Below are 12,130 nucleotides of genomic sequence, written 5' to 3'. Positions count from 1 at the left end.
TAGGGAACCTGAAATGAACCTATCCTATAATCATACTGATGAATATCTTGCATATCGCCATAGAACCTTCATCTAGCGATGGATGGAGATAGAGACAGAGACCCACACTGGAGCACCGGACTGAGCTCCCAAGGTTATAATGAGGAGCAGAAGGAGAGAGAACATGAACAAGAAAGTCAGGACCATGAGGGGTGCACCCAACCACTGAGACAGGGGGGCCGATCTATTGGGAGCTCACCAAGGCCAGCTGGACTGCTACTGAAAAAAACATGGGATAAAACCGGACTCTCTTAATGTGGTGGACAATGAGAGCTGACGAGAGGCCAAGGAGAATGGCACAGGAACTTTCATCTGGCGATGGATCGAGAGAGAGAGAGACAGAGACCAAATTTGGATCAACCGTCTGAGCTCTTAAGGTCCAAATGAGGAGCAGAAGGAGGGAGAACATGAGCAAGGAAATCAGGACCACGAGGGGTGCACCCACCCACTGTGACAGTGGAACTGATCTATTGGGAGCTCTCCAAGGCCAGCTGGCCTGGGACTGAATAAGCATGGGTTGAAACTGGACTCTCTGAACAAGGCGGACAATGAAGGCTGATGAGAAGCCAAGGACAATTGCACTAGGTTTCGATCCTAATACATGAACTGGCTTTGTGGGAGCGTACCCTGTTTGGATGCTCACCTTCCTGGACCTAGACAGAAGTGGGAGGACCTTGGTCTTCCTGTAGAGCAGGGAATTTGGACTGCTCTTCAGTATCGAGAGGGAGGGGGAGTGGACTAGAGGGAGGAGAAGTGGAGTGGAGATAGGGGGAGGGGAGCGGGGGGAGGGGACAATATGTGGGAGGAGGGGGAGGGAAATTGGAAACGGGGAGCAGTTGGAAATTTTAAGTAAAAAAGAATAAAAAAAAAAGACAAAAAGGCAGCCTACTGACTGGGAGAAGATCTTCACCAACCCCGCTACAGACAAAGGTCTGATCTCCAAAATATATAAAGAACTCAAGAAACTAGACTTTAAAAGGATAATTAACCCAATTAAAAAATGGGGCACTGAACTGAACAGAGAATTCTCATCAGAAGAAGTTAAAATGGCCAAAAGATACTTAAGGTCATGCTCAACCTCCTTAGCAATCAGAGAAATGCAAATCAAAACAACTTGGAGATATCATCTTACACCTGTCAGAATGGCTAAAATCAAAAACACCAAGGATAGCCTTTGCTGGAGAGGTTGTGGAGAAAGGGGTACCCTCATCCATTGCTGGTGGGACTGCAAACTTGTGCAACCACTTTGGAAATCGGTCTGTCGGTTTCTCAGAAAAATTGGGATCAACCTACCCCTGGACCCAGCAATAGCACTCTTGGGAATATACCCAAGAGATGCCCTAGCATATGACAAAAGCATTTGTCCAACTATGTTCATAGCAGCATTATTTGTAATAGCCAGAACCTGGAAGCAACCTAGATGCCCTTCAATAGAAGAATGGATGAAGAAAGTGTGGAATATATATACATTAGAGTACTACTCTGCGGTAAAAAACAATGACTTCTCGAATTTTGCATGCAAATGGATGGAAATAGAAAATACGATCCTGAGTGAGGTAACCCAGACCCAAAAAGAAGATCATGGGATGTACTCACTCATAATTGGTTTCTAGCCATGGATAGGGGCCACTGAGTCTATAATTTGTGATCCTAAAGAAGCTAAACAAGAGGGTAAACCCAAGGAAAAACATATAGATATCCTCCCAGCTATGGGAAATAGACAAGATTGATGGGCAAAAAATGGGAATCTTGGGGGGTGGGGTGGGATGGGGATGAGGGGAGATGGGGAGAGAAAAGTGTGAAGGAGAGGATGAGGGGAACTGGGGGAATCGGGGTGATTGGGGGTAAAGGAAGGTTGGATGGGGGATCTGGGAAACTCATACCTTAGTTAAGGGAGCCACCTAAGGGTTGGCAAGAGACTTGAACCTGGAATGGCTACCAGAAGCCCAGGGCATGTCCCCAGTTAGTTCATTGGGGCACCTGAGGATAGGGAACCTGAAATGAACCTATCCTATAATCATACTGATGAATATCTTGCATATCGCCATAGAACCTTCATCTAGCGATGGATGGAGATAGAGACAGAGACCCACACTGGAGCACCGGACTGAGCTCCCAAGGTTATAATGAGGAGCAGAAGGAGAGAGAACATGAACAAGGAAGTCAGGACCATGAGGGGTGCACCCAACCACTGAGACAGGGGGGCCGATCTATTGGGAGCTCACCAAGGCCAGCTGGACTGCTACTGAAAAAAACATGGGATAAAACCGGACTCTCTTAATATGGTGGACAATGAGAGCTGACGAGAGGCCAAGGAGAATGGCACAGGAACTTTCATCTGGCGATGGATCGAGAGAGAGAGAGACAGAGACCCAATTTGGATCAACCGTCTGAGCTCTTAAGGTCCAAATGAGGAGCAGAAGGAGGGAGAACATGAGCAAGGAAATCAGGACCACGAGGGGTGCACCCACCCACTGTGACAGTGGAACTGATCTATTGGGAGCTCTCCAAGGCCAGCTGGCCTGGGACTGAATAAGCATGGGTTGAAACTGGACTCTCTGAACAAGGCGGACAATGAAGGCTGATGAGAAGCCAAGGACAATGGCACTAGGTTTCGATCCTAATACATGAACTGGCTTTGTGGGAGCGTAGCCTGTTTAGATGCTCACCTTCCTGGACCTAGATAGAAGTGGGATGACCTTGGTCTTCCTGTAGAGCAGGGAATTTGGACTGCTCTTCAGTATCGAGAGGGAGGGGGAGTGGACTAGGGGGAGGAGTAGTGGAGTGGGGATAGGGGGAGGGGAGTGGGGGGAGGGAGAAATATGTGGGAGGAGGGGGAGGGAAATGGGAAACGGGGAGCAGTTGGAAATTTTAAGTAAAAAAGAATAAAAAAAAATAAATAAATAAAAAATAAATAAATAAAAATAAAATGGGATAATACATAAATAAAGAGTGGTCCCCTTTTATAGGCTCTACTTGTGTTATAGGGAGAATTGCACACATTTAAAATCACTTTTAAAAGAACTTAATTGAGCAGGGTTGTGGTGTTCATCCTGCCCTGTGCAAATCAAGAGAGCAGCTTGGGAAGAAGTGGCAGGTTCAAAAGGCAGCTCCTCATTCCCCCACCAAGACACAAGGGCTTGGCTCTACTTTCTATGATGCCAAATCCAGATGCCTGGACTTCCAAAGGCCTCTGTCTGTCCCTGGACATTATGGTTTATCTGCCCCAGGTGAGGTGGTGGCAGATAGGTTGGTTGCCCAGATAACAGCATACAAGGACTCTAGTGCTGGAGGGGCCAGGTTTCATCCAGATGTGGCCTCTTCTGGCTTGCCTCCAAACCCAGGTAAGCACGTGGCTCCCCACATTACCCACTGGAGGATGTGGTGATATAACTTTTCTTCATCCTCCCAACAGTCCATCCTCCCAATAGCACTCATCTGGGAGCAGAGAGGAGACTGGAAGAGAGGGCTTCCAGGACCGCTAAGGCTGGGCAAGAGCTGAAGGAGAAACTAGATATGGAAGTGAGGGGCACATGGCAGGAAATAAAAGCCAAAAGGCAAAAGAATTTTTTCTCTAAAAGACACCCAGGCAGTGGATGGCAGCCATGCTTCAGTCCTGTGGTTCCAGAGGGCTGCTCAATCTCTGGTGCTGGTGGAGTAGGAGAACTGCTGAAGTGCATCTGCTGCTCCAGTTCCAGCAAGCCAGGCTGTCATAGCGTTCCAGGGCTGTGACTGTGATTAACTTGGCAGTGACCTCATCATCAAAGTACCTTGTGTCCACTTCGGACATGACATGAGATTTAAAAGGTGGCAGGAGCTTTCTCTGTACCACATCCTGCCAGTTGATGTGGAGGAAGAAGCTATGCTCCATGACCTCCTTTACATCACTGAGACCTCCACCAAGCCTCTGCTTAGGGTCCTTCTTCAGTCCAGCAAACAAGGACTTGGCCTCTATCCAACCATTTCTGGGAAGTAGATCTCTTCCATGAAAATGGCCTCAATGAGGTGCTCAAGATCCTGGTTGTAAAGGGCAGGCGGCCACACATCATCTACATGACCGCACCCCAGCCCCTCCAGTCCACTGCACAACTGTAGTCATTGTCTTCCTGCTCCTCAGGTGCCAGGAACTTGGGGTACCACAGAAGGTTTTCATGGTGGCCCCATCACTGATGCCCTCTATGCACAAGCCAAAGTCAGAGATCTTCATGTGCCCAATTTTGTCCAGAATAAGGTTTTGCAGCTTGATGTCACAGTACACCACATTCTTTGAGTTCAATTACTCAAGAGCTGACACGATCTCTGTACCATAAAATTGGTACTGATACTCTGTGAAAACTTGCTCCCGAGAGAGATGAAGAATAGCTCACCCCCTCCATCACAAAGTTTGGAAGGCATACTTCAGTGTGGTAAGAAAGGGATGCATGGTGTTCTGCAGGACCAGCTCTCAGTGAGTGTGGGGGGCAACTTCATCTTTGGCAATGGTGACTTCCTTCCTCAGGATCTCCATGGCATAATAGCAGCCAGTGGTCTTCTCCTGCACTAAGATGATTTTGCCAAAGGTGTCTTTACCTGGGAGTTTGGAATAACAGAGGTCTTTCATGGTCACTTTGGCCCATTCCTTGTTGACAACCACCACCATCATCTCAGATGTGGAAGAGTCAGTCATTAGGGGAGCCATACTTGTATGCTATAGCATCCTCACCTGGGTCCCCTACTTCACCTTGTTGGACACCATCTGGATAGCCCATCCACTCTTCAGTCTCTTCTGGAGAGTCAATACGGAAGGTCTTCTCCATGATCATGGTAAACCAGCAAAATCACACACCATGTTATTCATGAAATAGCTGTGGGGTGGCTGGGGCAGGATCGATTTTCTTCAGCTAGAGTTAGGTATTTCCTGTTGCAGCTCCTGTGATCTTGCAGAATCTCAGCTGTATGAATCACAAATCCATAGGTGAACCCAGTTCTGAAACAATAGCAGTGTCAGATCTTATCGTGAACCACCACCTTGGAGTAGTTTTACTAGTTACATTAGCCTAAAGTTTGAGTATCAATACTATGTAAAATGCAACATGACTGCATTCACAGAATCTAACCTGCACCCAGTACAGTTGTTATTATTTTCTGTTGTTGGTATAATTACCCTGTAAGAAAGCAATTCCAGGAAAAACAAGCTTATTTTAGCTTGCTGTTTCAGAGGGATTGAGTCGATAATCTATCATAATGTAATATATATATAATATAATAACTATAATATAATATATGATATATTATATTATAATATAATCAAATATATAAACAAGCTTATTTTAGCTTGCTGTTTCAGAGGGATTGAGTCAATAATCTATCATAATGTAATATATATAATATAATAACTATAATATAATATAATATATAATGATATATTATAATATAATCAAATATAATATAAAAACAAGCTTATTTTAGCTTGCTGTTTCAGAGGGATTGAGTCGATAATCTATCATAATGTAATATATATAATATAATATATAATGATATAATCTATCATACATGTGGTATGAGCAGGGCTCTAATTAGTTCCATTTACATCCACAAACAGGAAGCAAAGAGATCACAATCTGGGTAAATATTTATATTCTCAAAGCCTGTCATGTCCAGTAAAGATGTATCTCCTGGAGGTTCTATAACCTGAAACTCACCACCAGTTGGGGACTGAGTGTTCAAATACCTGAGTCTACAAGGATCATTTTCCATGTAAACCATTGAAGTATGATTTTGTACACTTTCAACTCTTTCTTTTGTACATTTTTCTTAATTTTTATTAAGCTCTACATTTTTCTATGCTTTCCCCAGCCTCATCCCTTTCCTTGAACCCTCTCCCAAGGTCCCCATCCTCCTAATTTACTCAGAAAATCTTGTCTTTTTCTACTTCCCATGTAGATTAGATCTATGTGAGTCTCTCTTGGTGTCCTCATTGTTGTCTAGGTTCTCTGGTACTGTGATTTGTTGGCTGATTTTCTTTGCTCTATGTATAAAAACCATTTATGAGTGAGTCCATATAATAATATTCTTTCTGTGTTTGGATTACCTCACTCAAAATGATGTTTTCTAGCTCCATCCATTTGCTTGTAATATTGTTTTCTGCTGTGTAGTTCTCCAAGGTGTAAATGTACCACATTTTCCTTATCCATTCTTCTACTGAGAGGTATTTAGATTGTTTCCAGGTTCTGGCTATGAACATAGTTGAGGACATGTCCTTGTGGCACAATTGAACATCCTTTGGATATATACCCATAAGTGCTATTACTGGGTCTTGAGAAAGATTGTTTCTAATTTTCTGAGAAATTGCCAACTGACATCCAAAGGGCCTGTACCAGAATGAATTCTCAACAGCAATGCAGGAGTGGTTCCTTTGCCTCACAATCTTTCTAGCATAAGTTGTCATCAGTGTTTTTGATCTTGGCCATTCTTATACTATAAGATGTAATTTCGAGTTTCAATAGCCAGCCAGCAGCAAGGTAGGCCTTTTGTCTGCAAAGTCCCTGGCCAGCAAGGGGCCCTGATCCTGTACCAGATGATCCATCAGAGGGGTGAGTGAGTTCCTGACCTGTGGCAGAAGACTGGGAAATGGAGCATAGACATTCCTCAACCCCTTAAACTTCCTGGTCATTCTGCAGGGGCTTCTCTCCCTGGCTACTGCCTCTCTCTTCCTATCCCATCCCAGCTTGCACTAAGGAACCCCCTCACTTCTTCCTCCCTTCTTTGGGGCGGTAAGATCCCCCAGCTCAGCCTGTTTGGGTGCTGGGACAGGGTGTAAGAGCAACTGGCCAGGAGTTCCTTTGTTTCAATAGCTTGCCTGATGCAAGGTTGGCCTTTTGTCTGCGAGGTCCCTGGCCAGCAAGGGGACCTGAACCTGTACCAGAAGATCCATCGGAGAGCATTTGAAGGAAGAGATGGGCAGGTGCCAATGCAATAATTCCTCCAACAATCTGAAAAAGAACATGTTAATACCAGAACCTAGCCACCTTATAACAGGAGGACTTGAACACCCTAATTCAGAAAAAATTGACATTATAAAAGCGATAAGAGTCCCTTAAACAGGAGGTGGAAAACTCCCTTAAAGAAATGGATGAGAGCCTGGTCTTCCTGCAGGGGCTATACTCCCTGGCTACTGCCTCTCTCTTCCTATCCCATTCAGCTTGCATCCGGAACACCCCCCGCGGCCTCCCTCCCTTATTCGGACACATAACATCACCCATCTTAGCCTGCTTTGGCGCTGGGACCAAGTCGTGAGGGAAACCGGGTGGGCGGGAGTCCCTTTGTCTCAATAGCCTACCTGCAGCAAGCAAGGTAGGCTTTTGTTTGCGAGCTACCTGGCCAGGAAGGAGCCCTGATTTCAGCACCAGAAGATCCATCAGTAGGCAAGAAGACCTGATCCTGTAAAAGAAGATCCATAGGAGAGCATTCGGAGGAAGAGATGGGCAGGTGCCAATGCAAGAAATCACCCAACAATCTGAAAAACAACATGAAACCACCAGAACCCAGTGACCTCACAACAGGAGGACATGAAGACCTTAATCAAGAAGAAGTAGAAAAAATTGAGTTTATGAAAGCAATAGAGTTCTTAAACAACATGTAAAAAACACCCCTATAGAAATGGATGAGAAGTATAACAAAAAGTTTGAAGAAATGAGTAAATACATAAATAATACCCTGGGAAACCAAGAAAAAATGATCAAACAGGTATTGGAAACAGTTCAAGAACTGAAAGCTGAAATCGAGCAAGGAAGAAAACACAAACTGAGGACCAGCTGGATATGGAAAATCTGGCTCAACGAGCAGAGACTACAGAAACAAGCAGAATCAATAGAATACAAGAGATAGAAGAAAGAATCTCAGATTTTGAAGACAACAGAGAGAAAATTAACGCATTGATCAAAGAAAACAGCAAAACCAACAAATTCTCATCACAAAACATTCAGGAAATATGGGACACAATAAAAAGAACAAACAAGAATAATATGGATAGAAGAAGGAGAAGAGTCACAGCTCAAAGGCCCAGAAAATATTTTTAACAAAATTATGGAAGAAAACTTTCCCAACATAAACAAATATATTCCTTTGAATATTCAAGAAGCATACAGAACACCAAACAGACTGGATCAAAAAAAAATCCCCTCGCCATATAATAATCAAAACACAAAATATACAAGTTAAAGAAAGAATATTAAGAGCTGCAAAGAAAAAAGCGCAAGTAACTTATAAAGGTAAACCGATCAGACTTACACCTGACTTCTCTACGGAAAGCACGAAAACCAGAAGGTCCTGTGCAGAGGTACTGCAGAAACTAAGAGACCATGGATGCAAACCCAAACTACTATACCCAGCCAAGCTATCGTTCACTATCAATGGAGAAACAAGAATTTCCAGGGTAAGAACAAATTTAAATAATATATAGCCACAAATCCAGCCCTACAGAAAGTAATAGAAGGAAAATCACAACCCAAGGAATCCAACATAACCAACACTGCCTACAATAACTCAGGTTACTAGCCACCCTTCACCAGCAAGACTCAAAGAAGGGAGACACACAAACTCTACTACCAAAAGCAATAGGAATAACCAGAGTAAACAACCACTGGTCATTAATATCACTTAATATTAATGGTCTCAATTCACCTATAAAAAGGCACAGACTAAGAGATTGGATACGACAACAGGATCCAACATCATGCTGTTTGCAAGAAACACATCTCAACCACAAAGACAGGCATCTACTCAAAGTAAAGAGCTGGGAAAAGGTTTTTCAAGCAAATGTTCCTAAGAAAAAAGCAGGGGTGGCCATACTAATTTCTAGCAAAACTGACTTCGAACTAAAATCAATCAGAAGAGATCGAGATGGACACTTTATACTCATTACAGGAACAATTCATCAGGATGCAGCCTCAATCCTGAATATCTACGCCCCTAATATAAAAGCACCCACTTACGTAAAAGAAATTACCAAAACTCAAGGCAGACATCAAACCACACACACTAGTAGCAGGGGACTTCAACAAACCTCTCTCTCCAATGGAAAGCTCAATCAGACAGAATCCTGATAGAGAATTAAGAGAATTGTTGGAGGTAATGAAGCAACTGGACTTAACAGACGTTTATAGAACACTCCACCCAAATAGGAAAGAATATACATTCTTCTCTGCAGCTCATGAAACCTTCTCAAAAATTGACCACATACTCGGTAACAAAGGAAACTTCCACAAATACAAAAAAATATCAGTGTCCACCTGTGTCTTATCAGATCACCCCAGATTAAAGTTAGAAGGCAACAACAATGCTACCCCCAGAAAGCCAACAAACTCGAGGAAACTGAACAGTCAACTACTGAACCACACCTGGGTCAAAAAAGAAATAAAGAATGAAAATGAACAAGATTGACAAGCCCCTATCCAAACTAATTAAATGACAGAGAGAGAACACGCAAATAAATAAGATCAGAAAGGAAAAGTGGTACGTAACCACAGACAGAGAGAAATTCAGAGAATCATTAGATCTTACTACAAAAGCCTGTATGCCACTACTGGAAATTGCAAAAGAAATGGACACGTTTTTACATAAGTACCATATACCAAAGCTAAAACAAGACCAGGTGAACACTCTAAATAAACATGTTAGCCGCGAAGAATTAGAAACTGTTATCAAAAATCTCCCTACCAAAATGTCCAGGACCAGATGGCTTCAATGCAGAATTCTACCAGAACTTCCAAGAAGATCTAATCAGAGCTAATACCTATACTCCTTAATGTATTTCACAATATAGAAACAGAAGAGTCATTGCCAAATTCCTTTTATGAAGCTTCAGTTACCCTGATACCAAAACCACACAAAGACCCAACCAAGAAAGAAAATTACAGGCCTATCTCACTCATGAACATCGACACAAAAATTCTCAATAAAATACTGGCAAGCCGAATCCAAGAAGACATTAGAAAAATTATCCGTTATGATCAAGTAGGCTTCATCTCAGAGATGCAGGGTTGGTTCAACATATGCAAAACTATCAATGTAATCCACCATATAAATAAACTGAAAGAAAAAAAACCCATATGATCATTTCATTACATACTGAAAGGGATTCAACAAAATTCAACACCCCTTTATGATGAAGGTCTTGGAGAGATTATGGATACGAGGATCATACCTAAATATAATAAAACCTATCTACAGCAAGTCAACAGCTAACATTAAATTAAACGGAGAGAAACTCAAAGCCATCCCAATAAAATCAGGAGCATGACAAAGCTGTCCACTCTCTCCATACCTCTTCAATATAGTGCTTGATGTTCTAGCAATAGCAATTAGACAACATAAGGGGATCAAGGGGATTTATATTGGAAAGGAAGAAGTTAAGCTTTCGTTATTTGCAGATGATATGATAGTGTACATAAGCGACCCCAAAAACTCTACCAAAGAACTCCTACAGCTGATAAACACCTTTGGTATTGTGACAGGATACAAGATCAACTCCAAAAAATCAGCCACCTTCCTATACACTAAAGATAAGGAAACAGAGAGGGAAATCAAAGAAGCATCACATTTCACGATAGCCACAAACAGCATAAAATATCTTGGGGTAACTCTGACCAAGGAAGTGAAAGATCTATTTTTTTAATTTATTATTTTTATTCTTTTTTAATTAAAATTTCCACCTGCTCCCCATTTCCCACTTCCCTCCCTTCCTCCCAAATATTGCCCCCTCCCCCGAGTCCCCACCCTTCTCCCCACTCCTCTTCTCCTCCCCCAACACCATTCCCCCTCCCTCTCGATACTGAAGAGCAGTCCAAATTCTCTGCCCTGCGGGAAGTGAAGGTCTTCTATCTATGTCCAGGAAGGTGAGCGTCTAAACAGGCTAAGCACCCACAAAGCCAGTTCATGTATTAGGATCGAAACCTAGTGCCATTGTCCTTGGCTTCTCATCAGCCTTCATTGTCCGCCATGCTCAGAGAGTCCTGTTTCAACCCATGATTTTTCAGTCCCAGACAAGCTGGTCTTGGTGGGCTCACAATAAATCAGTTCCACTGTCACAGTGGGTGGGTGCATCCCTCGTGGTCCTGGTTTCCTTGCTCATGTTCTCCCTCCTTCTGCTCCTCATTTGGACCTTAAGAGCTCAGACGGTTGCTCCAAATTGAGACTCTGTCTCTACCTCAATCCATCACCAGATGAAGGTTCTAAGGTGATATGCAAGATATTTATCAGTATAGGATAGGGTCATTTCAGGTTCCCTCTCCTTAGTTGCCCAAGTTACCAGCAGGGGACATCTCCCTGGACACCTGGTAACCCCTCTAGAGTCAAGTTTCTTGCCAACCCTAAGATAGCTCTCTTAGTTAGGATATATACTTCGCAGCTCCCGTATCCTCCCTTCCTATATCCCAACCATCCCAATACCCCGAGCTCCTCCCATCCTCCCCTTCTCATGTTTCTCATCCCATTTCCCCTTTGCCCCTTGCCACCTCACCCGCAAGTTCCCAGTTTTTGCCCTGCAATCTTGTCTACTTCGCCTCTCCAGGCAGATGACTATACGATTTTCTTTGGGTTCACTTTCTTATTTAGCTTCTCTAGGATCACAAATTATATGCTCAATGTCCTTTATTTATGGCTAGAAACCGATTATGAGTGAGTACATCCCATGTTCCTCTTTTTGGGTCTGGGATACCTCACTCAGAATAGTGTTTTATATTTCCATCCATTTGCACGCAAAATTCGAGAAGTCATTGTTTTTTACCACTGAGTAGTACTCTAATATGTATATATTCCACACTTTCTTCATCCATTCCTCCATTGAAGGGCATCTAGGTTGTTTCCAGGTCTTGGCTATTACAAACAATGCTGCTATGAACATAGTTGAACAGATACTTTTGTCATTTGATGGGGCATCTCTTGGGTATATTCCCAATAGTGGTATTACTGGATCTTGGGGTAGGTTGATCCCACATTTCCTGATAATCGCCACACTGATTTCCAAAGTGGTTGCACAAGTTTGCATTCCCACCAGCAATGAATGAGTGTGCCCCTTTCTCCAGAACTTCTCCAGCAAAGGCTATGATTGGTG

At 43.1% G+C, this 12,130-nt stretch overlaps 1 pseudogene; it reads right to left on the bottom strand.

Annotated features, from left to right (window-relative positions):
- Nucleotides 1-3,675: 3,675 nt before the first annotated feature.
- Nucleotides 3,676-4,850, bottom strand: LOC130868811 (RAC-beta serine/threonine-protein kinase-like; annotated as a pseudogene).
- Nucleotides 4,851-12,130: the final 7,280 nt, after the last annotated feature.

The sequence above is a fragment of the Chionomys nivalis genome, chromosome Y, assembly GCF_950005125.1.
Source record: "Chionomys nivalis chromosome Y, mChiNiv1.1, whole genome shotgun sequence".
In the NCBI taxonomy this organism is placed as follows: Eukaryota; Metazoa; Chordata; class Mammalia; order Rodentia; family Cricetidae; genus Chionomys; species Chionomys nivalis.
The sequence above is the reverse complement of the archived record's forward strand: the minus strand, read 5'-3'. Positions and strand labels throughout refer to the sequence as shown.